Below are 22,033 nucleotides of genomic sequence, written 5' to 3' on the forward strand. Positions count from 1 at the left end.
CTTATAGCGCCCCCATCAGGCCAATGAGTGTAAGGGTTTTAAACGTCAGAACACAGCGCCAAAATGCGTCGTCCCTCCAGCTTTGATCAAAATCGGACCAGCAGTGTAGCAGGACTTTCAAGGTTAGAAATTCTGACCTTTAATTATGGCGCCTCATTAGGCCAAGCGGTGTCATTTTTCAAATGCTGGACTATAGTTTAAAGATGCAGTCGTCCCTCCCCTCCCCTCAATTTCACAACTATATTTGTGTAGCACTTTTCCTTTTCCTTTACCTACTTCTTTGTGTTTTCCTCCATGTGTTTCAAATGGCTGGATGATCGCCTCCTCTCTGACCGCTGAAACACAACAAAACCATCATGATGGGAGGGCTGAAAACACGTTCCTTTTGTCTGACAAAACCCACAGGTATGCCAACATGTACACACGCACACACACGCACACACACACACACACACACACACACACACACGCACACACACACACACACACACACACACACACACACACACACACGCACACACATGCACACACAGCCTGAGAAAGACACACACTCATTGTCCCCCATCCACCCGATTTGCAGCATGTGCAAAGAATTAAAATGGAGCAACTCAACTTAAGAGCAGAGAGCAAGATGTGGTTCTGATTTGTGTTGAATAAATCTACATGGGAGGTTTTTGTTGTTAGGAAAATGTGACCAAGTCAACTTTGCTCGAGTCCCAAGTCAGTCTCAAGTCTTGAGGCACAAGTCTCAAGTCAAGTCTCAAGTCTACATGTCAAGTCAGAACAAATCAAGAGTCCAGTATCAATTTAATATCTTAAAGAAAACTAAATATCTTGGACTTTTCAATGCAATATGATTTTAATAGGATAAAAACTTGGTAAGAGCATCATGAGTTTGATTTCTATAATCAGTTTCAACTTCAATAAATTAAATCATTCCAGACAAATTCAGAAAACATAATTTAAATTCAGTCGTCTGCTGGAACAAATCTCATCACTTTCAATCTAAGTCATTTACACAAACATAAGGGCCCGGATCTACTAACATGTCGTAATTCCAGGCGCAGCACAAAAGCAATTGCAGGTGAAATTTGTACCACCAGCGCATGGTATTTACTAAAGTAGCGCACGCAAATGAGCGGAGGCGCAGATAATTAATTATAATTGCGACTGCGCACAAACAATGCGCACAATAGCCTATTTGCGGCAACGTAATTATGGATAAAGAAGCGCAAATGTCTCTCCAGTGGAGCTGGAAGTGTAGGTGGCAGAGAAAACCACAAAGAGCTGCAAAGAAGAGATGTTTTACCAGCGTGTAAAAAGTCACTTTGGAACGATATAACAAATAAAGTGAATGCAGTTGGGCACCACAAGTGCGATTTAGCGGAGGTAAAAGCGCTGGTATGATATGAGGTGCTTACCATAAATAAAGCCAAAGAGGAGCCTTAACGCCCTTGGAGGAGCAGCAGGAGCCTGACTGAGACGCAGGTGCCAGTGTGGGAGGGATGGAGACCTGGTGAAGGTATGAAGCCGCACACACACCTCTCCACGGAGAGGTTATTACGCACACATGTTTTAGCTGCATTGTTTACATCAAGGCTATGCCGCTCAGACACTGGCTCATAAGTGTCAGCAAATCCAGAGAAGAGTGTGCGAGCGTGCGTTTTCCTTTTTGTATATTTAGGTAATAGTCTGCATATTGAGTGTGCATTCTGCTACTCTGCCAATGACGCGTAAATGGTGTATTTTTAAGTCAGCATATCCGTTTAAACCTGATTGGAATTATAATAGGGATGCGATCTAATGTCCACATGTTATGATGTGTAGATGACTGTGTCACCTTGATCTTAGAGCCGGTTCCAGAGCCAGTCTCATTGGAGCCATTCTGTGGGCAAAATGATAAGACATGCTTTTCCTAGGTCTTAAATTCCGTGCGCAATCAGCAGGTGTTAACGGCCACCGCCTCTTGATAAATCACGTCCTCTGCCAATTTCCATAAAACCCTCCCTTAATTTTGCGCTTCATCCTTGGAACACCCACAAATGCATATGCAATTATATGAAACCGCAAAAAAAGGCGCACCCAGATCAACTCACGATTTCAGGCGCAAAATGCGCTGTGCAGAGAACAAGGTTTTAGCACCCGTATTGCGATTTGCACTGGCGCAAACGTTTAGTAGATCCGGGCCAAGATCTTTTGTCAAGACTTTAGAAATATTTTCAAGTCATCAAGTCTTCTCTTCATGCATCAAGTCAAGTCTCAAGCAACTAAAACTGTGACTTGAGTCTGACTCGAGTCCAAGTCATGTGACTCGAGTCCCCACCTCTGGATGCATACACACAGACACACAAACACACACACACATGCACCAGTTTATCCCAGTCGGCCTGTATGTGTGATGTTCTGTACCTGGGGTTAGGAACGGCCTCCAGATATTTCATCCTCTCTGTGTTCCACTGCAGCTCCGACCAGAAACCCTGGAGACTCCTGGCCTGCACACACGCACACACACACACACACACACACACACACACACACACACACACACACACACACACACACACACACACACACACACACACACCACAGTGACAAAGCAAGGACATTGCAAAACAGTTGAGGATAATTGTGTCTGAATTGCGCACAAACACGCAGCATATATCACACTCTTTAACATATAAATGCCTTTTTAATGTCTGAAGTGCAGTATATTACAGTCTTTCCCCTGCATTATATCACTAATGCGCCTAGGCCTCGTATAATATGTGAAAATAACAAAAAAGGCATTGTCTGGTTTTATTGACCCAGATAAATATAAGGGCAATGTTTACAAATAGCCCTTATATTAAAGTCTGAGTATTCAAACTAGAAATAATCGCTTCGCGGTTGTATGCCTCCGCCAATAAACTTTGTTTTATCATTGCAAGGACAGTCTTTATTTATTGAACATATATAATTAATGTGATTATTAGGTCAACTTAAAAGATCGTTTTCTCAGCTACAGTGGTAAGCAAAACAATATGATGTCACAGTGAAGTTGACCTTTGAACTTTAGGATATAAAATGTCATCACTTCATCATTTTACCCTATTAGACATTTGTGTGAAATTTTGTCATAATTAGCGTATGAATTCTTGAGTTATGGCCAAAAACGTCTTTTGTGAGGTCACAGTGACCTTGACCTTTGACCACCAAATTGTAATCAGTTCATCCTTGAATCCAAGTGGACGTTTGTGCCAGATGTAATGAAATTCCCTCCAGGCGTTCCTGAGATATCGCGTTCATGAGAATGGGACGGACGTGAGGTCACAGTGACCTTGACCTTTGACCTTTGACCACCAAAATCTAATCAGTTCATCCTTGAGTCCAAGTGGACGTTTGTGCCAAATTTGAAGAAATTCCCTGAAGGCGTTCCTGAGATATCGCGTTCACGAGAATGGGACGGATGGACAGACGTACGTACGTACGGACGGACAGACGGACGGACAACCCGAAAACATAATGCCTCCGGCCACGGCTGTCGCCGGCGTGGAGGCATAATAAAACTCAGTTTGGAGGTGAAAGTGGTTGTGGAAGCGAGATCAAACCAAGAACCCCCACTAATACAAAAATCCCTTAAAGAGACATTGTACTATAGTAATATATATAATAACTTGTGTGCATTAAGTGTCTATAGCATTGTTTTTACCTTTCCTTTGAAGACGGGCTCAGTATGCAGCTCAGTGGTGCAGGAAACACCAGGGACCTCCAGCAGACACACTGACACTTCCTAGAACACACACAGACAGACATTGTGTGTATGTGTGTGTGTGTGTGTACTGCTTAGACACAAAGGAAGGAACGGAGCTGCAAGTGTGGCCTGCTTTACATTCATATCCATATGTGCACTTGCCCATGTGTATTTTTATGCCTTTATGCGTGTGTGTGTGTGGTACCTTCTTGTCGAATACAGAGGAGTAAGGCAAGACTTTATCCAGACTGAGAGACTTCTCATAGCTGATTCTGTACAAGGAGGCTGTGAGAGAGAGAGAGAGAGAGGGAGACAGAGAGAGAGAGAGAGAGAGAGAGAGAAAGTATAGGAAAAGTATGTTTTGCTCTTGCCTCCACAGACAGTAACACAGAATTCTCATCCAAATATAAACATGAGGGGAAAATGCGGGCGGTAGTTCTACTCTATACACCCAGAGGAAAAGGAGGCTGTACTCAGGAGACTTGTGTTTTTCCTCCCGCTTCAGCCGCTGCTCACCTAGAATGAACTCCTGGATCTGATCAAAGGATTCGAAGGCCGTCACGTTGTCACACAGCCAATCAATGATCTGGAGGCAAGACACGGAAACACACGAGAGACAGGCGTCATGCTGGTGGGAGTTCACAGACGTTACATTACAGCTCTAGGGCGTGTTCATCATTCAACTTCCTTAAAATGTAGAGGAGCAAGTCTGTAAAAGTGTCATCATTTTGTAAACCGTGGCCTTAATTTAATTATTTAACTTTTGCACTGATTCATTTTGAAAGATAAGGTGTCACTTTTTTCAAAATGTGGATGTCTCATTTTGGACTGAAACAAATCAATTACCGATAAGGTTCTGCGCAGAACCTATAATAGATTTTTGATGGATATATAAATGTTTATATTATAGACACATGAGAGATGAATATGTTCAAAGCGCCGCACAGCAGCATCACATTGAAAACTGATTTTCCTTCACCCATATCTCTGCTGTTTCACTTTGACTCGTATGTCCAGAAACAGAAGAATTACAAGTATAATGTACAAGAAGAAGAGGAATTACGAGAATAACAATTACCAGGAAAAGAGGAAGAAAAAAGAAGTAAAACAAGGAGAAGAGGAAGGACTTTATCTGCACAGCATTTTTCAAAGTTACAAAGTGCTGTGCACAAAACAAAAATGTTAACAAGCAATCGGCTACAATAAAGGCACTGCCTTTGTGCTGCTGGCCCCATTAACGCTGGGTCCATGAAGAATACAGAAGTTGCATGTGGCGTCAGTTTCCGAGGCCTAGCTGCACTAATTAAGCTGGTGACTCATTTAACCTCTAAAGAAGGGATTTATTACCATCTATCCCAACAGCTAGAACATCTTAATTTAGGTGTACTGCTAACAGAGTCTGACTCATAGTCGGCACCCTGTCCAAACAAAATATCTCCCCCTCTTTCTCTCTCTCTCTCTCTGACTCTTCCTATGATTTATCTTACTTTGTCTTCTTGTTCTCTTCCCTCCATTTCCCCAGCATCCATTTCTCCCATTTTACCTTCCCTCCCTCTCTTCTTCCCTCCATCCGCTCACTTTCAAACCAAGGAACTGTACACAAACTTTGCCATTTAGTAGACGCTTTCCATCCAAAGCGCCTTGCAGTGACTTGAATTCATACATTTTAGTATAACTGGCTCCATTCTCTCTTTCATTTTCCCTTGTGAAGCCAGCAGACAGGACCTCTATTATTTATCCCTCCTTTATCCTTCCCTTCCTCCCTCGCTCCCACTCTCCCTCCCTCAAGGAGGAGACGTTAATGATCTTGTGACTTTGCTCAAATAGCAACTAGAGTTTCTATTGACTTTATGTTCTAACCAAAAAAACAATGACATCAGGTTGTTTGAAAATGTGACGCTAAATGACGCCCAGATGATGAGTTATGTTTTCATTTGTGACGCCATGGAACGTTTCTTCTAGCTGGTACTGTATATTGACTTGTGAACTCAAGTGACTCAGTAAAGATGTTTTGAATGTCAAAGACGACGGAATGAGAGAAAGAGGCGAAAGCAAGAGATAAATCCTGTGACCACTTGCATCGGTCACATATGCTTATACAGACAAGACTACTTTTGTCTTTGTGGAACGTCAGCTGGACTGTTCAAAATTCAGTCCAAATTTCTCAAATGGTTTATTTGTTGGACCAAACAAAGTTTAATTTCTTGGTAAGCAACTCATTGTACTCATTGTACAAACTTGAGTGGTGTAAAAGATGATTCCACTCACCTAGACGTGCAGGTAGGCGTGTCTGTTCGTAGTATCTGCAGCAGATAGGCAGGACTGAGCTCAGCAGTGCAGATCCTCCCACTGGCCAGGTCCAACAGAACGGTGTTAGACTCTTCCTCTACGCCCAACACTGTGAAACTAGCTGACTGGTACTGCAGGCCTAAATCCACATCAAGACCTGAAGGATATTTAGCCGGAGACACAAACACAGCAAACATACAAACAGGTTGAAAACCATTTAGAGAGAAAGAGAAATGATCAAAAACAAATACATATATGGTCTTATATGCCTACACTGTTCAGGCATTCAATTTCCAAAAAGGTTAATAGAAATTTTGTAGAAAAGAAAAACTACTTGTGCAAGGAAATCCTTTGTAGTATCTGCTTTATTGTAAAAACAAGAGTGCAAGACCTCAAACACCAATTACAGAAACCCAAACACATATACATTAGGATATTAGGATTCATATTAAGACCACGCTATGTATTGATTTCATGTTTCAAAGCCATGTCACACAAAAATGGGAGATGTAGATGAAGGGGAAAAGAGAGCTTTGACATGGATTGTGAAAACAACAGTCCAACTCAATGTTAGGGAGGTGTTATAATAATAATAATAATAATAATAATATTTATAATAATAATAATATGTTGTGCGCTCTGTGAACAGAAAGTCATCTTACCGGAGAGAAAGAGGGAGTGACAGAGCATCTCCTGCTGTCTGGTGTTGATACAGTGGAGGAAATAACCAGGCAGGTAGACCAGGATGTAGTAACCTACATAAAAAAATAACACTGTCAGAGTCGGTGTGTGTGTGTGTGTGTGTGTGTGTGTGTGTGTGTGTGTGTGCGTGTACGTCAGATGTGTATTTGACTGTGAGGATACACACACACATTTGTATCTGTGTGTTTGTGTGTGTGGTGTTGAAACACTCACACACTTTGTGAATTTGTGAGGAAGCTAACACGCGTGTGTGTGGGGTGTGTGTGTGTGTGTGTCTCCAGACCCATGGGGATGAAGACAGGATGGAGCTGTGTGGCTTTCTGGGACGACCTGCTGCTGTCCAAAGACACTGTGAACATCTTACTGCAGCCTGGAGAAAGAGAGAAATTCAAGATTAAAGCCTTGAAACTTTATTGCCACTTCAACCAGAGCTGCAAGGAATTTCTCACCATGTGGTCAAGATAAAGAGAATAGCAGAGAGGGAGAGAGAGAGGGAGAGAGAGAGAGAGAGAGAGCGAGAGAGAGAAAGAGAGAAAGAGAGAGAGAGACCTATGCTTTTTGTAAACACTTCCATCCTAATGAGCTCCTGCTCTGGTCTCTCCTCATGATAATGGTCAAAACCGAGAGTAGATATATAGACACACACACCTTTGTGAACTAAAACCACGGTGTAGCTCAGCTCCTGGTTGTCATTAAGAGGCTGGCTGCAGCAGACACACATACTTCCTAAAACAAACCACAAGAGGGAGCTGTTATCAATCATGGGTTCTAACAGTAAAACATCAAGCACATCCATAACAATAATCATGATAATCAATGTGAAATGTGAAATGAAGTTGGTTCTGTTGTGTTCTTGACACATTTCACTAGTATAAGAATGCTATAATTCTGCAGCAAGATCTATTCACTATTGTGGTATTTATTGGGATAAACTAAATCAAACTGACATTGACAATCATCCCTCCAATCAGTAAGAGGCTATAGGAATATGCTTGAATTATCATGTTTCGCAGTTGATGTAAAAATCGCATCCCAAATTTAATAACCATGTTTAATTAATGAATCAAACAGTCATTCTAAAAAGGACTAATCCCTCAGTTGAGGCCCCACTTCTGATTTGATAACACGCAAGTATAGTGATAACACACAAGTAATTAGACCAATTTTAAATTTGAAGGCTTTCATTCCAAAACACAACAAAACACAACTATTTATCCATTTTGGGGGGGGGGGGTATGGATCAAGCACATCCATAGCAATATAATTCATATATTCATAGAATTAATTCATATAATTCATGATAATCACTGTGAAATGTGAAATGAAATTAGTTCTGTTATGTTCTTGACACATTTCACTAGTATAAGAATGCTTTAATTCTGCAGGAAAATGTATTCACAATATGACACAGAGAGGTTGAGAGGAAGGTGTCATGTGACTTCATTAGCATATCATTTCCACAGGGACTATGCTTTTTATGTTATATCAGCGTTTCTTAAACTATGATTCAGCACCCAAACTGAGTCCCTGGCTGATTCTGGCAGGTCCCCACATTCCAAGATTAATAATATTGAAGCCATGCTGCTAGACTGACATTCAGGTCGGGCTGAATTTCTCACTTAATTGCTGGAGTTTAGGTCAGAAATATTAACAATGACTGTCGCTGGCAATTCCTTATTAGTAGATTATCAGAGTCTCACCGAGCAGCGTCTCCTCCTTGTTCAGGGAACAGCTGCTGACACACACCTGCTTGTCAAATGTATGCAGGAGCTGCAGTGGAGAACACACACCACATGGAGACACGTGTTTGCACACACACACACACACACACACACACACACACACGTTTATTCAATGTTTCAAAATCAGTAAGATGAGAGAAGGGAGGGAGTGTTCCACATATTATTGACATATTTAAAACACACACACACACACACACACAAAATACCTTGTTCTGTTTGGTTTGGGGATCATATTTCCCAATCCTGGTGGTCCCTGTTGCTCCCTATTAGAATAGAATAGAATAGAATAGAATAGAATAGAATCAGAACTTTATTCGACAAGTACAATGTACAAGGAATTTCTCTTGGTGCAGGTGTCAACATGTAATGATGTGTACATGTGTAATGAGTTATGTACAGATATGTGCAACGAGTGTTTAGTACAGTTACATTATATGATCAGTGATATGTATTTTATATGTACAGTTAAAGTGCAACAATAGAATAGAACGTAATAGAATAGAACAGCATTTATTTATTATTTATTGTCTAGAACAGATGAAAAACGTTTTGTGCTTCAGCAAGTGCAGCACAAAACAGGCTACAGCTGCAAGTAGACTCAACATATTGAGTTTACTGAGTATATTTTATATTTTACAGCAACTGAATGACGACCTTCAGGTGATTTTATTTCCTAAAATGGATATAAATCACTTGGGAAATGAACTGAAGTGATCGTTTGCTCCAGTTGTGTCATGTGTCAACAGCCATGAAACTACAAAGGTGGATAATCCTCATCGGTCCAGACCAGACTACAAGTATTTTCCCACCAGTGTCCGCCACCAGTCGGGCATCATGTCATGCTCGACCTCTTCATTACCCGGACTGACCTTGCTGATTGTCCTGACTAGACTTGTTTCACTTAATCCTGTGGATTTTGGTGACTTTTTGGTTCACAAGATTAAAATAAAAGACAGTCTACTCTGAAAGCCAAGACACAGCCAAGCATGCAGAAAAGAAAACATCTTTTGCAGGCTGCACACATTCATTAGTTCACAACAAAAGGGTTCAACAATGTAATATACATTCAGGTTCAACGGGAATTATAGTGAAGAGATAAAATGATTGCCGTCCCCTGGCTTGAATCCCATCACAGAGATGAAGCACATCACACAGCGGTGAGCCAGAGTTTAAATACAGACTGCAACAGGACTCCTCCTAACCCAGCTGGAAAGTAAGAGACTAGCACTGGATTAATACCAGCGCTGAAAGATACTGACAAAAAATCTAATTGCGATTATTTGACAGAATATTGCAATTGCGATTCAAACTGCGTTTCATATCATCACAAGTTTTTCTTGTTTGAAATTTTTTAGAACTTTAAAATTGATTAAAAGAAAGAAAAGTGATTTTGTTAAAAAAAATAGATGCCAGTGAACAGGATTTAATGATTTTGGACGCCCCTCTCTCTTAAGCAATTATTTGCAGCCTCTGCCATTTGGAAATTGCAGAAGTTCATATTGCGATTTTGATTTTTTTTTTTTTTTCGATTAATTGTTCAGCTTTACTTTTAAACAGCATGGAAACAGGTTGAGTATGGAGACTGCTGAATACTTGAAGGGTTTGAGCGGAAAGAGAGTTTCCCTATGGGGATCAATACAGCATCACATCATTGTTTTTATATGTACGTTTCAATTGAACTGAAGCCAATCGGGCTACTCTTGGGTTAAACATAGAAGCTGGTACTTGAGAGTATAACTGCATTTGAACCTGAGTCACAAGTTACTTAGTGACAGCAATAGAGGACAGTGGAGCTGACATGGCTGCCACTGAACCAACTCTGCAATAACAAACACCTGACTGTCTGTGGCCTTGGACTGACCTTCCAGGAGTAGAGGATTCCTCCATCTCTCTCCATGTTCAGGATGCAGGTGTCCACCGCTCCGGAGTATTCTGCAGAAACAGGGTTTTATTAACCTGTGTGGTTTATCATGTGTGTAACCAACAGTGTACCAAACAAAATCACTGCAGTGTTCCCATAGGGAGAAGATAGTGTGTTTGTGGCACTCAATAGTGAGTTTGGTGAACTTATCCTATTTAATGGGGGTTTTTTAACTCCTGTGGTTTTACTGTAGGATCTTATGTGGTATATTTCTGACCTATAGTAGCTACATGAAGTGTTGCTGATATTTGCACAGTATCCTTCTAAAATTTAGCAACAGTGTTGGCTGCATACTCTGATTACTTTGTGAAATATGAAATGGCACAATGACTATAAGGTCTGCATAGACTTTATATTCAAGTTTCAAGTTTGCTGCCCATTTGCTGGAATTAAAAATATACATCCCACATTGGAAATATATAATATTAAATTATATGTATTCTTTTAGATTTATTTTTTCTAATAAAATTTAGAGGGATAGCTGAAAGCTAGCAGTGATGCTACTCTACACTTTTGAAAATACTTAACTTTTATTTGTATTCTCTTTTTTTAGAGATGGAAAGTGGAGAGTGAATAGCGACACCTGGTGGTCAAAATGTAGACACTTTTTAAATTCTAATTAATTCAACGGTTTAACTTTTAAAGCAGAAGCTAGCACTCCTAGCTGCTTTCAGCTAACCCACATATTTCCTCTAGGAAATTGATTTAGTTAGGTATTATATCTGCTTGCTAGTTTTCAACACAACTTCCCTGTTTCTTCTGAAATGTTCACGCAGAGGCTCCATACACTGTGATCCCCTGGGAAGAAGCAGCGCCTCGCAGCTGATGTCTTCATTTCATGTTTTGCATCATGTGACGGAGAGTCATAAAATGTCAACTTAGTTTGGACTTAGTTTGAAAGTAAAAGCAGGGAAGCAACCAAGCATGCAGACATTAGGTAGCCTACTTCTTCTTTCTGCATTCAGTATAAGTCTTATTGACATGCGGAAATCTCACGTTGTCCCGCAGCACTCCTGGCCCCTCCCTTCTCCAGGGTCAGACAGCGGAGAGGAACGCTGCTATAGGCCGAAGAAAGCATCACTCCGGCGGGTTGGAATCTCTCACCGCCCCGCTGAATGGCTGGGTCAGCTGACCTTAAGGCAGCGAGGCAGAGCAGGGAAGGGAAATTACATCATCAAATAAGAAAGAGAGAAAAGAAAGAAAGTAAGAAAATAACTACATTTTAAAGTAAAGTTGCCTATTTGACCGAGTTTAAGAAGCCATTTGTTATTCCACACCCTGCTTGAGTAGTTTATTGTGTGTTGCTCATTTCCCAAGCTCAACCCTTGGGCAAAATAACTAGTTTTACTACTGCATAGTACGTATAGTACAAGTATAGGGGGATTTTGTAAAACAAACAAAAAGTCCTATAAGAATAACTTTGGACAATAGCCTGTATTATTGCTATAATACACATGTACCAATTCACAGTATGGGATGTAGGCTACAGCTCCCTTGTGCTAACAGCATAGGTATGTCGTTGGAATAATCATGTGGGGCCCAAATGTTTACTTGATATCATAGAGAAATACTTTAGTTGAGCTACTATAGATATTATTTTATGGTTGTTGTAAAAAAAAAAAAAAAAAAAAAAAAAAGACAATGCTAGGCTATTAGTCTAGATATCCTCACTCATCAGGAATGATTTCCCCAATATTCCTCTCCTCACCAAACTTTGAGGCATCATACTCACAAGTCATTGAAGTGAATGCCTCCAAGTTACACAATTTTCCCCCAGATCAAGGGAGCTTAAACTCATCCTGGGAGACATGGACCCAAACTTATTGAAACAGCCTACCAGTATCTTTGCCATAAGGAGATGCACTAGAAACAGGCCTGCCACCCATATTAGGTCCCAACCAGTGGTCCCAGTTCATGGATTGTGCAAACACCAATCTAGACCATTTTTATTCTCTTAAATGAGTTGGACAGAAAGGTTTTATTTTTTGATTATCAGTGTATTCTCTGTTTATTTACTCAGTATAGAATGAGGTCTCAATTAGGAAACTGTTGTGTTTTTGTCGGCTTTACAAATAGATGCTGAAGCCTGTCTGGATCAAGAACGATGGCATCTATTATTGTAACAAAAAAAAGCAATTTCATAGTTGTCACATGGAGAGGAATGACGGGCACAGTCTGTAATGAGCTCCATCTAGAAGGAAAACTCTGTGATGTGATAATAAGATTCAGTGGTATCAAATTTAATGCCCACAAGAGCATCGCTCTGCGGTTGCAGCTTATACCTGTGGTGAGTTGGTTATCTTGGCAGATGGATGCCCATAATCTTAAGAGTTTTATATTATCAGTTAATTACCAAGAATTTAATCACAGTAACTCTGTTGTGATGTGAGTAGAAGTTTATAGAGCTTATGTGTATTTAATTGCACACTTAAAAGGTTAAATCAAAACAATCACCCCAGAACAAAAAATCACTGTAATATTCATATAGGAAATGTGTCTGTGATACTCAGTAGTAAGTTTATAGGGACTTTATCTCTTATCACTATATCCCTGTATCGCTATAGTATTCCCTTTATAGGATAGGGTATATAGGTTTATTATATACAGTTTAAAGTTTTGCTGTGATATTTGTATTTTATCTCAAATTTCAAATAGGATTACACTAGTTATTTTTCATAAGGGACAGCGCTGCTACATCCTCTTCACAAGAGGCTGGAACAGCCCAGAAAAGCTGTATTCCTGGTGTTTCTCCAGGTATGATGCTTCTCATCATCGAATATGCTTACACCAGTTCTGTGCCGGGGACAGCAGAGACTCTGGAGGAGCTTTAGACAGCTACAGACCAGTTCTCCATCATGGGCATCCTGCAAGCTCGCTGTGAGCACCTGGAGGGCCAACTGTGCAGGGAGAACTGCTTCGGCATCTGGCAGTTTGCAGACGTGTATACAGTCCTGAGCCTCTTCCTCCTGCAGCACTTTGAGGAGACGGTCCTTCTCTCTGAGGAGTTCCTGCAACTCTCACTGCAGCAGCTGACCTGCATCATTAACAGGGACAAACTCAGCATGAGGCAGGAGGATGTAATGTTTGAGGCCGTGCTCCGTTGGATCGACCGCTCGCTTCAGGACGGTAAAGCCCACAACTCTGTGCAGCAACTGAGGGATGGAATGCAAATCTCTTGAACCTCTGTATTTGATCATCTACATTTTGTTAATATCTACATTATGTCTTTGAAGAGTTTTACTTACAAATTTAACAGATGCTTGCCATCTTGATTTGACATTTTGTTGGTTTCTTTCTTCCTTCTGTTTTGAGGTGCAGTGTTTTTCCTAAGCCCCTTAGGTGCTTTTTTTTTTATCTTTCCTGCACAAATTATTGATTTGTACTTCTTATTTCTGTGTTTTTATTATCATATTTAACCGTGGTGATGTTTATCAATGTGCAAATAAACTGAAATAAAATATGTTTTTTGAGAACTTTCTTAACTCATCAATGCTCAAAATATACATTAGTGTTTACAGACCCTTCAAATGCAAACAAAACTTTTAGCCTCAAACTATAAAACTCATGTTGCGTTGTCACACACTTTCCATCTATGCATCTAAAGCTCAAACAATTAATTTCAGTGGAAGAAAATTTCTTCCAATCCAATAAATCACTATGTAAACAAATCCAGATGTGGGGGAAACAGTGTTTAAACAGAGGGAGCCATTCTGTTATTACAAATTGGGCCTAAAGGTTCAGCTGTCCTTCTGATATCCTTTTGGAGGCTGGATTGAAACATGCGATACCTGAGCTGACTGTTGCATTAGTGTGACCAAGGCTGAGGAGAGCGCTGCTGACCTGCTGAATGGCTGTATGTAAGCCATGGGGGACTTCAACACTGCTGAGTGCTATGAGCCTGAGACCAACCAGCGGACTTTAATTGTGTTTATGCATGAGGAAAGGACAGATCAGACACTCAGCAGAGCCTGGATAGCTCAGTCGGTAGAGCATCAGACTTTTAATCTGAGGGTCCAGGGTTCAAGTCCCTGTTGAGGCGAGTCTTTGCTTTGGTGGCTGTTTGCAACCTTGCAGCTACCCACAAGGAGGCGTACAGTTCGCATCAATGTTCACTTTACATGTAGGTTGTTTTGTACTTTATGGTCACCTGTCTATGGGGTCCCAGCATCATTGTGGGGGTGACAGGGTGGCCTAGTGGATAAACAAACTGTCCCATAGTTTGACCCCCATAACAGCCGACGTACTCATATTCCAAAGCCATGTTTCCTGTCAAAGAGACCATGAGCAGAACCAAATCCCCTACCTGCTCGCTCATTGCTCCCTCCACGATGAAACCAGGGGCAGAGGACTATGGATCAGGCTGTGTCCATCTATAAAACAGGTGACTTTCTCCTGAATCTCAGATGAAAAATTACAGTGATTTTCCTAATGGGCTATAATTACAGGTCAAAATTTTTTATTCAAACAATATATCTCAGACACCACTGTTTACTTGTTTTAGGTTGCTCTGGGTAAAAGCATCAGCTAATGCCTACAATGTTATTGAGTGAAATAAGGATAAGTACCCAATCACTGAAGCAACCGGAATTATTTTAACAACAGGACTGCATGTGCAGAGCAAGGGGACAGTGCAAGACAAATAGACAGTAGACTGTAAGAGAGTAGACTGTAAATATCACTCTGCATACACCCATTCAGCATTCAGTCACTATTTGCATTCATCTGCTATCCTTGCATTATTTTTCACTCGGTGTACTTTTGTGGTGGCTTCAATGGCAACGAGTGCCTATTCACTGCAAAGTATTACATCCCTAAGACCAGCTAATAGGCTATGATTTTTTCCCCATGAGAAGCAGACATAGCGGACTTGGTGTTATTGCATACAGAGAATGAATCTATACGGTGAGGCAAACAGATACTTCATGAAGAGCTTCACAAAAAACACAGGTTCTGCTCATATAAGATACAGACTGTGAATCAGTGCTCCTAAACTTCACCTTCCCTCTCCCAGGTGGGTGGCTGTGATGGTACCAGCTGCCTACGCAGTGCAGAGGCCTACAACCCCCTGACTACGAGTACCTGGCGCTCCGTGTCCGTCATGTTCAACCCCCACAGCAACTTTGGCACAGAGGAGGTGGTGGATGACCTGCTGTTTGTAGTCGGGGGCTCCAGCGGTTTCACCACCACCTTTAACGTGGAGTGCTGTGACGAGCCAGCCCGTGACATGGAGACCGTCCGCAGCGCCCTAAGCTGCTGTGTGGTGCCTGGACTGTCCAGTGTGGCCCAGTACCCTGTGTCCCATGATGCCCTGCAGGACCGGTGGGAGGAATGACCCACACAGACTTTTAGCCCTGTTCCTAGCTAGTGCCTTTCCAACTTAGCAAACCTCTCTCCTTCAACTGGCGTTTACTACACCTTAAACAAAATCCACTAATAAACCCTGAAATAAGAAATAACTGTGTATTTTATTGCATCAGATAAGTGTGGTACAATTGTTTTTCTTTCTTTCTAAAAACTCTAATGATTTGAAATAATCTTTAGTGATACTTACTAAAAAAAACATCTTATCAAGTAATTTAGTCTCATATTCAGCTTTCAAATCTTGTTTTTCATAAACCAAGAGAAAAATTCTGCCAGTGAGGTGAGATAACGTCACTTGTTTCCAATGCAGTTTCACTTGTTTCAGGAATTCTGAGGGTCAGTATCTTGAAATAAGGCAGATCACTGCACTACTATCAAGTTAATGACACAATATACAAATTTCTTGAAACAAATTATCTAACGCTGTTGGGCGTTGGCAGATTTGTTTATTTTAAGAAAATTAAGATTTTAGGACTCAATAATAGACTAAATGTATATCTCTGCAATCAACAGAGTTTAAGCAAAGTGAGTTTTAGTAAAAATACCAGGCAACAGGTATGATGCTACTTGGAGGTCTGTATTGAATCCTCCAGTAATGTGACACTCTATTGATACCCAAAGGAGCATTTTTCTCTTTTTGCTTGCTCTCCTCCATAGGAAGGTCAAAGGTCAGGGTCAACAGCATGCCTGTAACTCATAGGGCTTCAGTGTCTTGCTCAAGGAGACTACAGCATGGCAGAAGTGCAGTTTCCCTACTCATGACACCATGCTGCCCTGCTACTGAACTTATAGTACACACACACACACACACACACACACACACACACACACACACACACACACACACACACACACACACACACACACTATGACAACTTTTCATGACCAACACTGCCCCCCTCTGGTGAGCTTTGACAACTGCAGTTAGGAGTAGGCCTCCTCTGTGCAGAGCGCCCTCACTCACTCTGCCCTTAATTTCTCACAGTACTATATTCTAGACTAGATTATCTTTTTATGTTTAAGAATGACATAACCAGAGTTAAGAAATGTGAAATTGAATCAATAAATATGACTGATCGTGCCCCAGTAAAGTTGAAACTAGATTTGGAAGTTGAAAGAGGGAAGAGAAGGAGATTAAATAACTCTTTACTAAAGGATAAGTTAAAGATAAAATTTGCCGAGCTATAGGACAATATTTTCAGAATAATGACAATAGACAGGTTACACCCATTACATTGTGGGAAACTGCTAAAGCCACAATACGTGGGGAAATAATAGCATATGCCGCTTTGAAAAAGAAAAAGTCACAAAAGCAAAAAAAAATAGAAAAAGAAGTAGGAAGACTGCAAAACATACAAAAATATTTCACAAGACAAACGTATTATGATAGCAGTCCGAAGGCATTAAAGCTCTTGGCATTTAAGTTAAAAAAAAAAACAGAAGGAGAGAACTATCATTTCTGAAATTAAGGATGAAAACTCACTACCAAACATGTTTTCTGAAATATTACCAAAATCTATATAAAGGAGCAGATAGGAATGATAACGGACTGAAGTTATATTTAAATTCTTTAGATTTAACCAAAGTGTCAGAGGACCAAAACTGTCAACTAATTCGACATTCATTTATATTTGAAACGTGCGAAGCATTTGGATTTCATGAAAAGTTTATTGCATAGTTAAAAATAATGTATCAACATCCAAATGCAAGAATTAGAGTAAACGGGACACTTTCTGAAGTATTTAAAGTAACAGGAGGCACAAGGGGACCCTTTGTCACCATAGATATTTGCGATATGTATGGAGTAGGGTTTGGTGTTATTGTATTGCAAATAAAAGTTCTGGGTCAAAGTTGAGTGACAGAGACTCATGTATATATGGAATCTGGCGTATTTATTTTCTAAACCCAAGCAGAATGGTGACAGCGGGTTTTTGTGTTTAAAAATGCTGAAACTATCATGAAGCCTTTTGTAAACATGAGAAATAATGTGGTAGTTATTACATAGTAAACATGAAACGGTCCAATTTGACCAAAACATCACAGAAAAGTTGAAGGCACAGCAGATATTCAGGCATCATTTTATTTAAAGAAAAAAAAGGTCTGAAGTTAAAAACTATATATATAAAAAAAGAATCATCATATCACCTTGACATGTTGAGGTGGGAGTATATTGTGATGTGAATGTTCACTAGGTTTGCAATCTAGTGAACAATGACACAATTATACAATACAATAATACAAGAATAAAACACAATGTTCTACTGATATATCAGCAGCAATCAGCAGCATCAGCAAATCAGGCTTATTCTGCATATGTTGGTCTAAATAAGTCATCTGTCAAAATGCACAAAACAGCCATCCAACTGGTGATATGGTGATATGCCACAGCCAAGCACTATATGGAGGCAAATCATGGCTCCTCATCCTGTGAGGTTTCTCAGTTGGTTACAGAGAGAGATGTTTGGGATACAACGATACAATACAATAATACAACAAAACAATGTGTGTGTGTGTCTGTCTATGTCCTCTTGCGCCTGAAGAGGCCACAGAGCCAAGAGAGCCACTTTTTCTTCTTCTTCTTCTCTTTCAGCTCTGCTGTCACTGCAGCAACCTGTCGAGTAAAACAAAATGTCAGATCTTACCTTTTCCATTGTTTCTGAGCATCATGTTCATACCATATCAGCAGGAAATGGCCTGTGTTTCAGGAAAGTTACAGTTTACACAGTACCATGGTTAAGGCGCTTTAGCTTTGCAGTAAAACTACACTGAATGTAGAAAATATTAGGGACATCTTCCTGATATTGAGTTGCAGCCCCACAATCCACATGTCAATTGTCTCAAAGTTTAAAAATCCTTTTCTAACTCGTCTGCTTCTCTTTATCTTCATCTCTTCCTTTGTGCTTGCTATAGATTTAAGGAGGGAAATCAATAAGGGATAATAGCTTTTACCTGGATTCACCTCATCAGCTTACTTAATGAAAAGAGAAAGTGTCCCTAATATTTTGTCCATTCAGTGTATGCCTTAGGTTTAACATTAACCATGTGCTGTAGACTGTGACTTTGAAAACATGTTGCTTTGAATGGCGGCTCACCTTCGGCTCTGTGCTCCAGAACTCCTCCCTGCTCTCCTTGCGCTGCTTCTGCAGACGCAGCTCCAGCAGGGTCTGGTCTCTCTCTGTCTCCCCCTCCTCTCGCTGGACTGGGATGTTGACGCTGAACGGGGTTTCCTCTCCGCTCTTGGTGCCTTCAGCAAAGCTCACAGAGGGCTTGAGGTGGTTGAGGATCTCTGTGGCGATGAGGCTGCAGGCCAGCAAGGCGATCTGAGGATCCTCCATCAGCCCTTGTCTGCTCAGCCAGACGTTAGGAAGGGCCTGACCCAGAGCGACTTTGAGGGGCCAGGACAGATCCAGGCTCAGTTTGATCTGCGAGAGGAGAAAGTGGGTGAGCTTATGCACTGAATTTATACACTGAATGTACAAAATATTGGGGACATCTTCCTGATATTGAGTTGCGTTATGTCAGTGAAGTGATTTTGAAGTGAATTCATGTTCCTTTTAAAATTTGATGTTTTTGTTTTAACCCCAAATGAAATCAAAACAAACCTCCTGCTCGGGGTCGGTGAGGCGTTCCAGGTTTCGAAGGAAGACTCTGTTGTGTTGGTACTTGGCCGCCTCCTTCTGCAGCAGGGAGTGGATGTGCTGCACCAGCTCCTTCTCAAAGGTCCGGTTCTGCAGGTGCTGCGGCCGGTACAGAGTCTTATCTCTGCCTCGGAAAAGTTCCACCAGGATGCATTTGATGGTGGACTCCTGCACCACAGCTCTTTCCTGTGTTAGAGGAGAAGATTTTGGTTGGTTCAGCTGAACCCTGTACAGATGGAGCTTTCACTTCAGGGGTAGTTAGGGGTTTGTAATCTTTGACCCGGACTAATATAAATTTGCTGGTACTGTTGGCATGTGAGGAGCCAGTAGAAACATATAGTTTCACAAACACTTTCTTACACACTGTTTTATTTAGCTGAAGTAAACCTACTGTAGTCGGAAGTGATTGGACACCAGCCAATGGTTGCGGAGGAGAAGACTGGAGAGATCTGAAGCCAGATTTGGTTGGTTTCCCCTCAGGGCCACAGACAAACCCCTGGTCTCCTCTCCCTCCTGCAGTTCCTTGGACACTGAGAAAAGACCAACCGTCTAACCCATCAGTGACAGGCTTGGTCTCTGCAAACAGTTCTGTCTCTGGGAACTGCTTCATGAAGGCAGCCAGGCTGCAGTCGAGGGCCAGAGGGTTCTTGACGAAGCTGCTGTCCGTCGGCGTCTTCACCTCCTCATAGTCGTCACCAACAAAGAATGTGCCGTCCACCCACACCACATCCCTGTTGGACGAGCGGGGCTTGGCGACTCTGCTCCGATATTCCAGGATGTCCTGGTCAGTGATCCTGCGCAGAGCCTTCTGAAAGACCTTGGTGCACCGGATCCAAGTTCCATACTGCTGGAACATTTTCTCCCGCAGAGATTCAGGGAGAAGCTGAGAGAACAGCCTGGTCTCCATCTCATCTCTCTCCCTGGGTGCTAAGAGCAGAAAAGAAGGATCGGTCAAGCAGTGTCATAATACTGGGAGCAGAGAATAAGGAGGGGTGAAGCAGTGTCATAGTGGAGAGTATTCCTAAAGTAAAAAAAATCATGGGACCGGCCAGACCGCCATTCCTCTCCACAACATGAATCTGGTTGTGTTGAGAACACCTATTGCATGAAGTGCAAGGTATTGTGGGATGTATAGCAATAAATGACCATAGCTTCTTCCATTTGATCACCTTGGTTCGGAGCACCTGACAGGTCGGCCTGCCTGCCTGGCTGGTACATAGTCAGGACGGCCTCGATGATTACATGTGGGATTGAGCAGAGGAGAGCAGGGTCTCTCATCGCCAGCAGTTTCTTCACCTACAGCAACAGACCAGGCATTTTTGTGAGAGGCAGTCCAGAAAGATTTGGACCAAGGACAATTTTTAGGAGGATTTTGTCAAGATAGGGCGTTAGGGGTTCAACTCCCACTGGGACAATCCATTCTGAAAATGCATGTGCTCACAGTATTGCATGAAAATCATATCCAACAAATGGGATGCGATTGGCACTGATATCCAGTTGTACCTGAATAGATGATCCAAAGCTCTTCATGAGGCGGCTCTGGAGCAACACAGCGGCTCTCCTGGTGTTACACAGTGGAGGAGGGAGACTGGTATCCACGGCAACGCCTGGAACTCTCCGCAGGGTCTCCAGAGTCACAGCACTCATCTGGACAAGGAGAGGAGAGGTGATCACAATGAAGAAGAGAAGAGAAGAGAAGAGAAGAGAAGAGAAGAGAAGAGAAGAGAAGAGAAGAGAAGAGAAGAGAAGAGAAAACAGAGTTAGATAGTAGTAGTTGTAGTAAGGGTAGTAGTATAGTAGTGGTGGCAGTAGCAGCAGCAGTATTATTAGTAGTAGTAATAATAGTAGTATTAGTAGTACACCTACATGGAGGCACAAGGCCAGCAGTTGTTGCTGATCCAGCTGTCTGACACCAAAGCCGCTCAGTGGGTGGAGCTTCAGCATCAGCTGGATGAGCAGATCTTCCACTAGCTCACTGCTGACAGTGAGTGTAGCAGGGAGAGGGAGGCAGTCTGCTGCCGACACCACCCTCTGTCAAATCACAAGCTGGTAAGTGTTTGCATTTACTTCATCAGCTTTTATGTTACAACTAAATGACTTCAAAATCTTTTCAACTTTTCCCCTCAGCTTGCATTTCTCTGATTTCTTTTCATAGCTTTCCTCCCTCTTCTCTGTCTTAGATCATCATTCTAAGATCACAGGAATAGTTTGATTGCCATTGTCAGGACACCATGGCTCTGACCTTTGAACTCTCACTATTGGTTGCTTGTTGGTGATGTAGGAATTTAAGCTTATGTTACTGTTGCAAACACAAGTCTTGAAAATATCTAAAAATGTAAATGTTACCTACTGTTTTTTTTATATATGAACTTTACTGAAATTATACTTAGCCTATGTGACTGCAAACACAGTGCTTCCACTGCAAAACTGTCACTCTCAAAACAATTCTGAATCATTTTTGTCATCATACTTGACAGTTTTATGTTATTCATGTCATGTGTTTTAAAATGTGTCAGCTGAACAAAATTAAAATAGAATACAATAAAAACATGAAACTAATCTAGACAGGATTAAGTTTAATTGAAAGTAAGTTTAACTCGTCTCACTCACCGGTCTGTCCTGGTTAGGTGACAGCTGATCTGGGACCAGC

General features: G+C 41.4%; 1 non-coding gene and 2 pseudogenes across 2 annotated transcripts in view; 2 read left to right on the forward strand and 1 right to left on the reverse strand.

Moving 5' to 3' along the window:
• Positions 1-11,462, reverse strand: part of LOC139911458 (gamma-secretase-activating protein-like) — a 31,490-nt pseudogene extending 20,028 nt beyond the window's left edge. The window contains exons 1-14 of the transcript XR_013504095.1: positions 11,381-11,462; positions 10,325-10,395; positions 8,670-8,726; positions 8,422-8,491; positions 7,370-7,447; positions 7,005-7,091; positions 6,682-6,774; positions 5,999-6,176; positions 4,577-4,586; positions 4,247-4,316; positions 3,936-4,015; positions 3,689-3,769; positions 2,370-2,492; positions 277-335 (exon numbers count right to left, since the gene is read on the reverse strand). The product of XR_013504095.1 is annotated as a gamma-secretase-activating protein-like (transcript). The remainder of the gene's footprint in view (positions 1-276; positions 336-2,369; positions 2,493-3,688; positions 3,770-3,935; positions 4,016-4,246; positions 4,317-4,576; positions 4,587-5,998; positions 6,177-6,681; positions 6,775-7,004; positions 7,092-7,369; positions 7,448-8,421; positions 8,492-8,669; positions 8,727-10,324; positions 10,396-11,380) is intronic.
• Positions 11,463-12,545: 1,083 nt separating this feature from the next.
• Positions 12,546-15,716, forward strand: LOC139911456 (uncharacterized; annotated as a pseudogene).
• Positions 14,351-14,423, forward strand: trnak-uuu (transfer RNA lysine (anticodon UUU)). Its single transcript has one exon. It is a non-coding gene; the product is annotated as a tRNA-Lys (tRNA).
• Positions 15,717-22,033: the final 6,317 nt, after the last annotated feature.

Source organism: Centroberyx gerrardi, chromosome 24 (genome assembly GCF_048128805.1).
Source record: "Centroberyx gerrardi isolate f3 chromosome 24, fCenGer3.hap1.cur.20231027, whole genome shotgun sequence".
Lineage (NCBI taxonomy): Eukaryota > Metazoa > Chordata > Actinopteri > Beryciformes > Berycidae > Centroberyx > Centroberyx gerrardi.